The following is a 12,495-nucleotide window of genomic DNA, read 5'->3' as shown; positions in this document are numbered from 1 at the left end:
TGGGTAAAAATCATGTTTCACACTACAGGGTTCTTTTCCCTCTCTTTTCTCTTTGCAACTATTTTGTCCCCCAAGGCAGTGACTATGTACAATTAATTGTTTTAGCAGCATTTGGTCTGGTTAATATCTAAATGGGAGACCTTTTCAGGAGCATTTACATTAGCAGAAAATGTGGCATATATTGGTGCCTGGGCATATATTGCTGTTTCAGCAAATAGCATGCCTTCCCCTGAGCTACAGCTGACTCCAAGTTGGAAGGCATTGGAGCAGACTGCCCTTTTTCACGAAAACAGGTGGATTCAGCCCAAGAAACTTCTTTAATCCTATCAAAATTCTACTTGTTACTTCAGCTGACTACAAGACGGCACTTGTCTTCCTAGGACTCAGCCCTGCACAGCACTTGGTGTCAACGGGAAGGAAAAGGCACTAAGTGCTTTACTAAATCTGTCATCTTGCTTATGTCTCTGAAATGATACAGAGTAGAAAGAGAGAGGTTACAGATAAAATCAAATGTAAACTGAGTGAAGTTAGAAGTGTTCCCAAAATGAATACCCAGCCTCTTCCTTTGTATAAAACCAGTGTAAGGCTAAAACATACCACCAACCATTCAAATTACAAAGGGCATATTTTCTATCAATAAAACAACACTGGTAAACTAGGATAAGGATGCAAATTATTTAGTCAAATTAGTAAGCAAAATCCATCTTTTCCTTTACTTTACTGATGAAAAAAAAATTATAGGTTGCCATGAAGATCAGGAAGTAATTATAAATATGCATTTGGTTTTAATTAAAAGCCTTCATGCAAATTCTGTCTTCCTACATTCTCTACCATTATCACTGCTGACAAAGGCATCCCAACCCAGGAAATACTTTCCTAATAAGTTTCCTTTCTTTGGAGCTGTGCTGTCTGCCAACAGACACAAGCACAAACTTGCCCATTCTCCAGAGAGAGCGGTTTTGTTTGTATAGTATATTTTCATTATAAAGCAATCAACTCCTTTCCACACAACCCCCAAAAAATTGATGAAGGAAAGAGTAACCTCTTCCTCCAGAGTGATAACATGTTGCTACCTTCTAAACTCCAGTATAGCTTATCTACTCCTCCCCATCTTTGTTTTCAAAGGCCTTTGCAAAGGTATTTCTCAGCTCCCAATCAGTATGGGAAGCTCTGTTCCTGTCTCTGCTGAGTCCACAATGCTATTCCCCTCCCACACACTTGATTTCAAAAGAAGCTGGTTCATGCTTATCCTAAGGTGTGCTTCCATTGCAATGCTACCTCTTTTAATAGAGCACTTTGTTGTGATGCCCTTCAAAAACAAAATAAAAAGACAAACCAAAACAACTACACAATACTTAGGCAGCCACTGGGCTATGATTATAGCCTACCATTCTAACCAGAATTGCCTCCCTATTTCCTTGCCATTTTGTTTCTGTACCTTGTGTTGTCTCTACTTAAAAACCCTTCAGGTCAGGGACTTATTTCTTTTTCCTCTTCATATAGCACTTACCATGAAGAGGACCCTAATTTATCACCCAGTTTCCTACATGCCATCCCAATGCAAATAAATATAATAATGACGTGTCATCAACCAAGCAGATCTCTAATTCAGGCAGGGCAGACCCATACTACTTTGATTTAATTTGCAGTTTAGTCCTAGAGCTGGAGGGGTTGGTATCATTGGCTTTGTTATAAAGCTTCTGTTTTAAGTGATGTTGCTGTGTCACAGTACTGCATTTCCTGCAAATTAGAGTCATTTATCAAAACCATTTTTATGTTAGCATTTTATTCTGTCACTGCATGAAGATTTCAAACACAAAAAGACAGCATTTAGCCTAACAATATAAAAGGACATAAATATATCCGAATAGGGAGCATGGCTGTATGGTCAGTATTTGTTAAAAATACTAATATCATGTCCAGTTGTAGTCCACTCCACTAAAGTAGACTGAAATTTTGGATGGGGCCAAATTCCTTTCCCTTGTATGGGCAGTTCTGTTGTCTGAACTCCAGTTGCATCATTAAGAGGAGAGCAATTTATCTAGCTGAAAGCTATGTGGAATCATTTGATGTCCAGTACTGTGGGAACTTCTTTCACAACAAACAGTCTGAGGTTCATATTTATTCAATTTTATTCTTTTAAATTCTTGAAATTTACAGTAAATTTCTGAAAGTTTTTTATAGTTAGTCTTAATATTTTTTTTCTGTGCTTAGATAAGTGCAGAGAATTGCATTCACTAGGAATGAGCATCTCAGAGGTCTGACAGCTGAATATAGTGTTTGAAATGAAGACTAGCAGACCATGTGTAAACACAATTAAAATGAATGTCAATGGCATGTGTTCTGTGTTTCTCAGGGGAAAAATCCTAATATTTTCCTAAGTGGAAAAAGTTTTCCCCTCTATAGAAATACGCTCTGATGAGCCAAAAACTATCAATAATGCTTCAACAAAAAAGTCTGATTTAGTCTTTTTCATGATGATTTCTCCACCATGAAAAGAATAAAAACATAAGTTTCCCAGGATAGTGGGTTTTTTCAGCATGAAATTACCTGTCCTGTCCACACAGCATTTCAAAGCATAATTTTTTTCTTTCCTTTTAGTTTTTTCTTCTCTTGCAACTCCTTTCTCTTGCTATTCACTTCACATTAGCTAACTAAATTTCTTACAAGCTAATACAAATTTTGCAATGCTAGCTCACTGCCTGCATTCTGGCTTTTTAGTCCTACTTGTCTAAGCCCATTTACTTATAACTGCACTAGTTGAAAGTACCATTAGTAATTTGTTCAATTCTCCTCCCGAGAGCAATAATAGTCAACTGTTTCATTGACTGTTATTCAGAAGAGTTCATATATGTCAGTATTCCCAGTAGATTTATATTTAAGTTTGATAATGCCATCACTGATGAACGTATTTTTACATATCTTAAGATAGACAAATATGTCTTCAGCAGAGTTGCAGTTTCTAAGTGAAGGAAGAAAGGGAAAGGGAAAGGGGAAAGGGAAGGGGAAGGGGAAGGGGAAGGGGAAGGGGAAGGGGAAGGCAACCATGAGCCAAATCTAACAAAAATTTATACTACGTCTATATTAGCAAACTAAACAGTGCCAGAGCCTATTCTTGGAGGCCAGGTGGCATTGGCTGGACACCCATGACCATCCCATTAGACTCTTTAATCTCCCAGTATGAGACCACTACACACAAACAAGAAAGGCATTTTATATGTGTGCTGGTAATGGTTCCTGGGCTTGTGTTTAATTCTGAATCATGACTAGAAAATATTTAGGAGAATAACGGTTGACCCAGGTCAAAACCATACCATGGGCTGCTTTGGCAGTTTGACAAGTGGTTGACTTCCAGTGCTCAGGCCTATGTTTTGGCACTGTTGAATACATATGCATATATACATATAAAAACATATAGACACATATATATGTGCAGATGAACATATGTGCATAGCAAAACCACACACCTTCACATGCCTGGTGCCAAGAACTCCACTCAGAAGCCTCACGCAATGGCTGACCTACCCCAGCCCACTGTGCCCCTTCTTTCTTGACTTTTAAACTATGCAAGTTTCCCTGCTGTACATGCCAGGAGCTCCCCTGACCAGCCGTACTCAGTTTGCATCTAAGCTTCATTAGGATCCTGAAACTAAGCACAGCAAAGCTGAGGATCCTGATCTCAAACCTGTGGTTAAATAATGGCTGGAGCACATCAGAGTCACCAGCCTTTGCAGAACAGCTGTGGCAAATGCAGCTCTGGCACCTGCCTCTCCAAGAACAAAACGGAGCACTCATTCAGCCAGGGTGTCCAGGAGTCTTTGCCCAGGCCTGCTAGACAGTGGCTCAAAATTAACATTTCTTCAATGAGGAGAGAACCTTATTCTTACCAGGCTGTGTCATACAAACCCCTGGATTTAGCATTTCCCACTGGGAAGTACAAGGCACCTTAGCATGTGTATTCTTTTGGTTTTTACTGCCTTTCAGGAGCATTTATCTCATTACAACACTACTTTGGAATTATGGATTTTTGATCCTGCTCATGAGGGGTGGACAGGAGGAGGAGAAGGTCAAGACCTAGGTTAGAGAGTAGACATTGCAATACGTACCCTAGACAAGCTTATGTTCTGTTTGGCTTTGTACCCTAGAGCTCTGTTCTCCATCTAGCCACATTACTTCTTCCTCACTATAAACCTATTGTAAGAAAAAAAAGTCTTAGAAAACCACACCTAATCTTGTCTTATTCTCTCAGAATTTGTATTCGGAATCTTGAAGGGTCAAAGGAGTTTGAGGAAAGAGAAACATTTCCCTAAATGGGCTTGATGCAAATCCCACTGATACCCCTGCCTTTAGATTGATGAGACCAGATGTATCCTTATCGACATATCCATCATATGCTTACTGCCTGACTCCCAGCAATGATACCTGCACATACTTGAATGAAGAAGATCTCATGAAATCATCAGTGCTGGAGCAGGAGGTCAATAAAAATACCAGTTACAGAAACTAAAACGCCTGGAAGCAGAAATCCTGAGTGTAAAATATGCTCAGTGCCAGTTTACCTTTACAAAATTGTTGCTGTTACAAAATCATTTCTCCCATTTCCTTGATGAATTCAGTAATAGTCCATGCCATGGCAAACCACATAACTATTGAGGAGAACATTATATGGTCAGATGATTTTCAGAAATGTTACGAGCCAGGAAGAATTAAATAACCAAAACTCAATGTATCTGGAACAGACTTAGATTTTACTATTTGAGAAGCTAGAGCCCAAATGTCTACTTTCTAAATTCAGAAAGCTGCAACTTCATTTATTTGTTCCAGTATCATAATATGGAAGGCTCCACTCTGTCACTTCTAAACTTGTTTCCAGTTCAATTTCATTTGCAACTTCTGTTGTAATTTTGTGTTTAAATCAATGTAGATGGAAAAAACCAAGTACATGCCACAGTAAAAAAAGGAAGGAACATTACAAAATCACAGAGGAAAAAGTTAATATAGCAATCCTTAAAATACAAACAAACAAACAAACTTGGAGCCAAAGAACAAACATGACACTATGTTAAAAAAAAAACCTGTGAAAATTATTTGGAAAAAATGAAACAATATTTGGGATAGTCATGTGAAGGACAAAAGATAATCAGATGAGATAGAATGATAACATTTCAGAATAACCCATTTCTCTCATGTTCATACACACACCACTTTTTATTTGTACACATGCTCATACAAAGCTGGAAATACACAATTAAATTTACAAGCAGCAGAACTAATTACACCAAGTTTTATATGGATGGTTTGTCTCTTGGTTATTTTCTCTGACATGTGACAAGTTGTGCCAAGTTAATTCCGAAACACACCTCTCTTCAGTAGACACCAAAGTAGGTTTCCTCTTACCTTCCACAAATTTTATGAACTTGTAAGAACTTACTTGTTATTTGTAATCACACTGTCAAATTGGGCTGAATCTCGGCATGGATTTAGAAGTTATCAGTGGAGGTACAGAGGGATTGTGACTGCATATGCCTTGTTACATTAGTACATATAAAAAAACCAAAAAGGATTTAGCACTAGGGATATATAGTATGGAAGAACAGTCCTGCAGCAAAACCAATATGAGAAATACACCAGTTCTTCTATAACTAAGCTATTTAAAATCAGGATGCAATTAAATTGTCCCTTTTGGGAAGGATATTTGAGAGATCCATCACTCTGCACATATATAAAAGACATTTATTATTTATTCTCTAACAAATTTATCATCACAGAAAACATGTGAAATCTTTTCCCCAGAGAGCATTGGTACAGTATATTTGATCTTTGACATTATTTCTGAGGACATGAGGATTCCAACAGTCCAATTTGGATAAACCCATTGCAATGTAATTATAGAAGGGAATTGTGTACCATGTTACGGGGAGAGACAAAATAAATACATGAAGATTTACGTTCAGACCTGCTTGGCAAAGAATTCAGCCGGATCTGCCGTTTGGCAGCTATTTTGTCTGCCACAGGCACAGGCTTTTACTGAACTGATCAAAGAATCAGGAGACAGGTGGAAGGGCTTTCTAGCAGTTTCTCAGGGTTTAGGTTGCAACCTAGGAAAGGCTATCGGACACTGGCATTTGCATTAATCAAAGCAAAGTTGGCTGCCACCTGCACAGCACAGGCATTGCATTGATCAGTGACTGGGATAAACGCCACAGCCATTTCTCACTTTGCCATCCACAGGACTAAGCCACTTCCGTATGAAGTGAAGAGCACACACAGGACACGCACACAAAGGCAGGAGTTTAACAACAGATGCATGTGTCTGCCTGAAGCTTGAGGAAAAATTGCCTGACTTGGGGGGAAATGGGCTTGTTCAGCCTGGAGAAGAGAAGGCTGCAGGGAGACCTGACTGCGGCCTTTCAGTACCTAAAGGGGGCCTATAGGAAAGATGGGGAAAATCTTTTTAGTAGGGGCAGCTGTGACAGGACAAGGGGTAATGGCTTTAAACTAAAACAGGGTAGGTTTAGAATGGATATAAGGAAGAACAGGTTGCCCAGAGAGGTGGTGGAGGCCCCATCCCTGGAAACATTCAAGAGCAGGTTGGACGGGGCTCTGAGCAACCTGATCTAGTTAGCGGTGTCCCTGCTCACTGCAGGGGGGTTGGACTAGATGACCTCTAAAGGTCCCTTCCAACCCAAACCATTCTATGATTCTATGGTTCTATGTTATTTGCTGAGAAATCTTTTTCAGCTGTGTAAAGATGGTCATGAGAGGAACTTGTCTAACAGCTGACTTGAATTGACTGACTTGGACAAATTTACCCTAAAATAGGTAATTCCTTAATCTACTCCAGATATAAAATGTCTCCTGCATTGTTGCATGGTTGGTTTGGTTTTTTTTTTCCCATCCCTTTTATCTTTCTGGAATATTTTCTGTCGTATTCCTTTTAGCGGTATGGAATGGATACAAATAAACATTTTGGGGTGGGGATAGGTGAAGAACAGACTTTGCTGTTTAACTTGACAAAAAGGATTGCTGCTGACAAAATATGTCAGAGTTTCATCAAAGGTGTTCTGGCAAGCTTTATTTTGTCAGTCAAGTTTGCACATGTAAACTAAAGAGTGAGCTGAAAAAAAATGTGAGAGACAAAGCTTGCCCAATCTCTCTTAAATTTCTTTTGCTTTTCCTGTTATCACATAATTATAACCACACTGCTACAGCCTACAGTGAGAGAAACATCTGGACCATCATTTCTTTTAATGTACTTCAGTAAGTCAGTCATTCAATACATTTACCTAAAGCATTAGGATTTCTAAGAGATACGCTTACAGATTTCACGGTTCTACTGGTTCCATATAATCCCATCTACTAGATACAGTCAAGGCATTGCTTTTCTCTTATACAGATAGTCCTTCATTTTACCTTTGATTATTTTTTCTTTATTCTTTGGTTAATTATAGGTAATCTTCAAGATGTCATTTAATACTACTTTCCTTGTCAAGGCTCTTTAGTCCCTGGATGTCAAGTATCAGAGCCCAAAAGGAAATCATGTCCGCTTTTCTGCTTCACCTGCTCACTACAAGCAATAAGAAATTAGGATTTTAGAGGTCTCCAATCACTATATTTCAGCCTGAATCAGACATAACAAAAGAAGAAACTTTAAATACATTCTGAAGAAGAGTAAAACCAAGTTTTTATTAAGAGCATTTTTACTGATGAAAAATCCTAATGTAGTTACTAGGGCACCTTTTCACTTTTGAATGTCTTCAAAATATTTCCTGAGTCCCCCCAAAAGTAGGAGACAGTAGGAATGCAAACTGAGCCAGAATGGCTTTTGTCATCAATTGTAGTCAGATGTCAGCACATAGATACTAAAATGGCACAAAATGTTTTTGAGTCTCTTTACACTTTTAAAAATACAGATTGCAATCTTCCAAAATTAAAGCAAATAAAGAAATAAAACAAATAAACAAAAAGGATCAAATAGTTTAGCTGTTCAAATCTATAGGATAGATTCTAAGCATCTCAGGCACTGCATTTAGGTATTTCAGTATGAATTTAAATTTTCAAACTTGTTTGTTATTAAAATATAGGAAAGGATTCATGACACTAACAAAAAATAACTTTGTTACCTGGTTAATCAAGTATGTGTCTCATCAAAGGTGTCTTTCTGTCACACTTTTTAGGAAGAATACAAAGAAGATGCTATTTCAGTTGCAGCACAGCCAGTTGCAGTAGGGCCAGTTGCTCCACTGCTCAACTTCACCGTCTTCATTAGAGTGCAGCAGGACTGTATTTGAGCTAACACATTTAAACCCTTCATTAGAAAGAAAATTCAATCTAGAAAAAGTAGCAGAATTAAATTTACTCCTATTTTTACAGATCACATAACAAATGAGGCACAAATGGCAGCCAAAGAGAAAAAGAAAGACTGTGGGACAAATCTAAAGCTGTTGTAAGGAGCTGCCCTTTATTCCTTCAAAGTCTACTCACCCCAGGTCTCTTGGCATTTTTTGGATACAATTGCTTTTCATCAGCATACACAACAACACAGTGATGGCCAGAGGTGCGCACTGCATCACTCAATCCGCTGCTCCCGAGCTTCTCCAGCCACCTCTCCACAGTAAGGTTTATGCATCACCCAGCCCTCTAGCTCTGAAAGGCACCTTGGAAATATCTTTCTGCACTTGTGCTCCACTTCCTTACCCAAGAGTCCTTCCCTGGCACAAAGCAGCCCTGAGAAGAGGGTGAGGAGCCCCATGGGCCCAGTTTGCACCCTGGGCTAACTGTGTGGCCCACTGTGGACATAAAGTGGAAAAACACACCCTGAAGCAGCAAACAAGTTCATGCGATGGTTCAAGTCAGGCATAGTTCAAAACAGGTTCATCCCTGGCTTCTGTCCTTTTTGCAGTGAGGTGATGCTCCACACTTTTTCTTCATGTGTGCCATGCTGTGGTCCCTCTGGGTACACTTCTCCTCTCACCTTGTTATTTTTATCCTCCTTAGCCAAGACCACACCAGGACCTGGGGCTTTCTCATCACCACCCACTAGCCCTGGCCAAAACTGGAGTCCATGGCCCCTGCACTATGGGGGGCAAGCTAGACAGGGGACCCATTTTTATTTCCTTGTCCATTCATACTTCTAGGAAATGCACCCCTGGCCATCATGCACCAGCTCTGTGGGCACTTCCAGGGTGTACTGAGTGCTATCGGAGATCTTCTTCCCTACGGTCCCTTCAGTTCCCTTTTTTTGTTTGTTTGTTTTGTACAGTGTCCCTCAATCCCCTTCCTTTTTTCCATTTGTCGTCCACTGTAATTATTAGGTTTTCTTTTTCTGTAATCCACCCTCTGTTTGTTTCCTTGTTTTTTTTTTTAAACCAGAGAAATATGAAGGTTTCTAGAGGTGCTCTGGTTTCTCCACAATAGAGGAAAACTCGTAGGAGCAGTGGCCATGAGGGGCAGGGGTGCTGTCCTAGCACGTCTCCCACAGGGCAGTGGGAGGGGGACGGCTGGCTCAGCAGCGCTGCTCCTGTGCTGCCTTCTGCACCCCAGAGGAGAGGGAGACTGCACCCTCCTCTGACGTCAGCACACTGCCCCGCCAGTGCCACCACTGCATCGTCCCTGCTGCCACCAGCCCCACCACTGCCGCTGCCCTCCCACTCCCCTCTGCCCCAAAACGTGTGGGGCTGCAGCAGGGCACCACCACCCACCCCTGGCAGCCAGACCCACAGGAGCTGGAGGGTGGGAAGGGCTTTTTGATGGGACCAGCTGCTATTCCTGGGATGGGGATGGGCAACCTTGGGCAGATCAGCTGTGTGCTGCCAGTTTCAGTCTGCAAGTGTGCTCTAGGGAGGTCTGGGAAGCACTGTTGCAAATTCCATATTGTGTTTGTACACAAACAAAAACCCAAACCGAAACCCAAACAATCTCGGTACTAGATAATGAAGCTTCCAGAGAGAAGGTGCCCGTTTGTCCCACTGAAAGCACTAGTGATGCTGAGAGGGACTTCTGTGACAAAAAGCCGTATGAAATAAAGCAAGTTTAGAAAAGGTATGTATGCAGTGAATACTACTTTTTCTTCCTTATAGCGTCAGTTTGTAGGTAATGATTGTTCAGAGTTTATTGCTTCTGTAGTTGTTGTTAAATGTACATGTAATCACACACATGTAATTTGCCATGCAGAATTCCTACATAAACAATAAGTGCTGATTACACTGTGGGAACCAAAACAACCTCCCTTATCCTAATTCACACAGGCACACTGCAAAGAACTCTAAATATTTATAAATCTGGTCCTTAGTGTAATCAATGTCTGGAGTTTTACACAGTCTGGTGGTAAGAGGGAGTAAAAAGCAGGAAAGGCTTTAATGATCATATATTAAAGCATGCTTTGAGCATTACCTGTCAAAGAAGGGGTCACAGAGAAGACATTGTATACCAGACCAAGTATATACTGGATTATAATGGAGCCTTTTAAGCAATATCACTGCTTCCAAACTGCTAGCACCCTATGCTAGGTTTGCTTATCTGGAGACCACACTGCCTCCAGCCAGGCCTCACCTCCTCATCACCTCTTAGGCGCAGGATGCTGCCACCACCTCTCACCTGCCGACACAGTTACACATACAGTTTCCCCATAACCAAACCTAGCCAAGATGACAGACATTAGGTTCTGGCTGCAAATGAGTGCAACAAAAGCCCCTCCACACCATTGCCTCCCCTGTAGTTCAAGACAAATGTCTGTCATACAAAAAAGTAGTCCTGAGTCCAACCCAAACTCCATTGAGAGTCCAGCCAGCTCCACTCATGACTTGGGCCCCTAGGAGATAAGACACTGAAGTCTGCTCCTCTTCTAACTGAAAAAGAAATGGATTTTTTTCTCACTAACTGAAAATGTAACTGCAGAGGTTAAAGAAACAGAGCTGTTAAGTTCTTAGTATAACCCTTTCTGTTATTTATATATACTGTGAACTCCAAAATGCCAGAGGAACGTATTTATTAACGAGCTTATATGGTCACAGCACACCATCTGTAGCTGTTTTCTAGGACATGTAATTCTAAATGCATTCCATGTAAACTCAGCATTATTACTTCTTAAATCTTTACTGACATTAAAAGAAAGATGTAAAATTATATGGAAAAAGCAAACAATGAATGCTCCAAAGCTATATAAAAAGTAAATGCATGAATCCTTAAACATTAAACCACCAACATTCCCTCACATTACATTTCACTAGAGATATGATCTCCTCTGCAAATAACTTCTTCCATTTTCAAATAAGATACCGCAATCATGCTTCTAAACAGCGGAAATAGAGCAGAAAGGAAACTGCAAGGTCTGCTTGGCTCTCCAAGGACAGCTTTTGACATACTCTCTAGCTGAGGCAATCAGAGAGTTACAGGTGTTCACTTGAAGGTACGTTTTGCAAGCTCCCCTTCAAAAATATAACCCATTTTCACATTACAAAATCTTTATAGACAAGATATTTAATTTAGATCCTGATTCAGACACCACTGAAATTGATAGCCACTGAAGGCTACGCTCAGGTGGAATCAAATTATTTACTGAACTGGCTACAAGAAAGAAATAAATTACAGTCATACTCTATAAAAAAGGGATTAAAAGCTTTAAAGAAACGCTACTGTAAGTGTGAAGATACACTACTAAACTCAAACCTTTACATCATGCACCAAATATAATGCATTTGTTCAGCTTAAACTCCAACAAAAGAAAACAGTGTAATTTCCACGGAGAAGGAGTTAAACATTTTCATTTCTGGCTGAGAAAAAAAATTTAAAATATTTGCTTGGATAAGAGAAGAAGGATAATTTCATTTAATTTCAGGTTGCCAATTACACTGCAAGATTTTGTCTTTCAAAGCCTGAAACACAGTCCAAGAGCCACCCAGTTGCTATAAATCCCTTAAGTGCCCATTTACAATAATTGGGAGGAAAAACTTGGGGTCCAGTTCTTCGTTTCTTCCTAATTTGACAGTTACTGGAGATGGAAGTGTTACTTTCTAGTTTGTTTTGGGGGATTCCCCCTTTTTTTTTTTTTCTTTTTCCTTTTCTATAAGTTCAGAAGAAGCCAAAATTAAAAGTTTGAACCAAAAGTTTAAAACTGACAATTACAATGGAACAGTTTGGTGCCTCCAAATTCCCAGAGGCTGAACTAGTGCTGGCAGTCACCTCTGGTATCTTGCTCTTCTGTTAGGGCACAAACACACACACAAACACCCACTCTTTCTCTGCAGAAAGAAACAAGTGTATTAAAATACCTCTGTGCTTGATTTGGTTTAAGCTGCACACTGCCTGTTGACATATCACTGTGGCTTGCCATGGATTATGCCTAGGGTCTAAAACCTTCCTCTCATGAATAAGATTTCAATACATGGGCTGTTAGAGGACCACCCCAGAGGTGCAGAAGACAGGACTAAACCCAGTTCTTGCAGCTGGCACCCCAGAAGTTGGGAGGTCCAGGCTCATCCATTTCCAGAAATGCTT

General features: G+C 40.1%; 1 protein-coding gene across 1 annotated transcript in view; it reads right to left on the bottom strand.

The window, feature by feature from the left end:
- The window catches only part of NMBR (neuromedin B receptor), an 18,546-nt gene that overhangs the window by 5,447 nt on the left and 604 nt on the right, over window positions 1-12,495 (bottom strand). The window lies entirely within an intron of this gene.

Source organism: Egretta garzetta, unplaced genomic scaffold, assembly GCF_000687185.1.
Source record: "Egretta garzetta isolate BGI_Z169 unplaced genomic scaffold, ASM68718v1 scaffold397, whole genome shotgun sequence".
Classification (NCBI taxonomy): Eukaryota; Metazoa; Chordata; class Aves; order Pelecaniformes; family Ardeidae; genus Egretta; species Egretta garzetta.
Note: the sequence above shows the minus strand (reverse complement) of the source record. Positions and strands in the feature narration are given on the sequence as shown.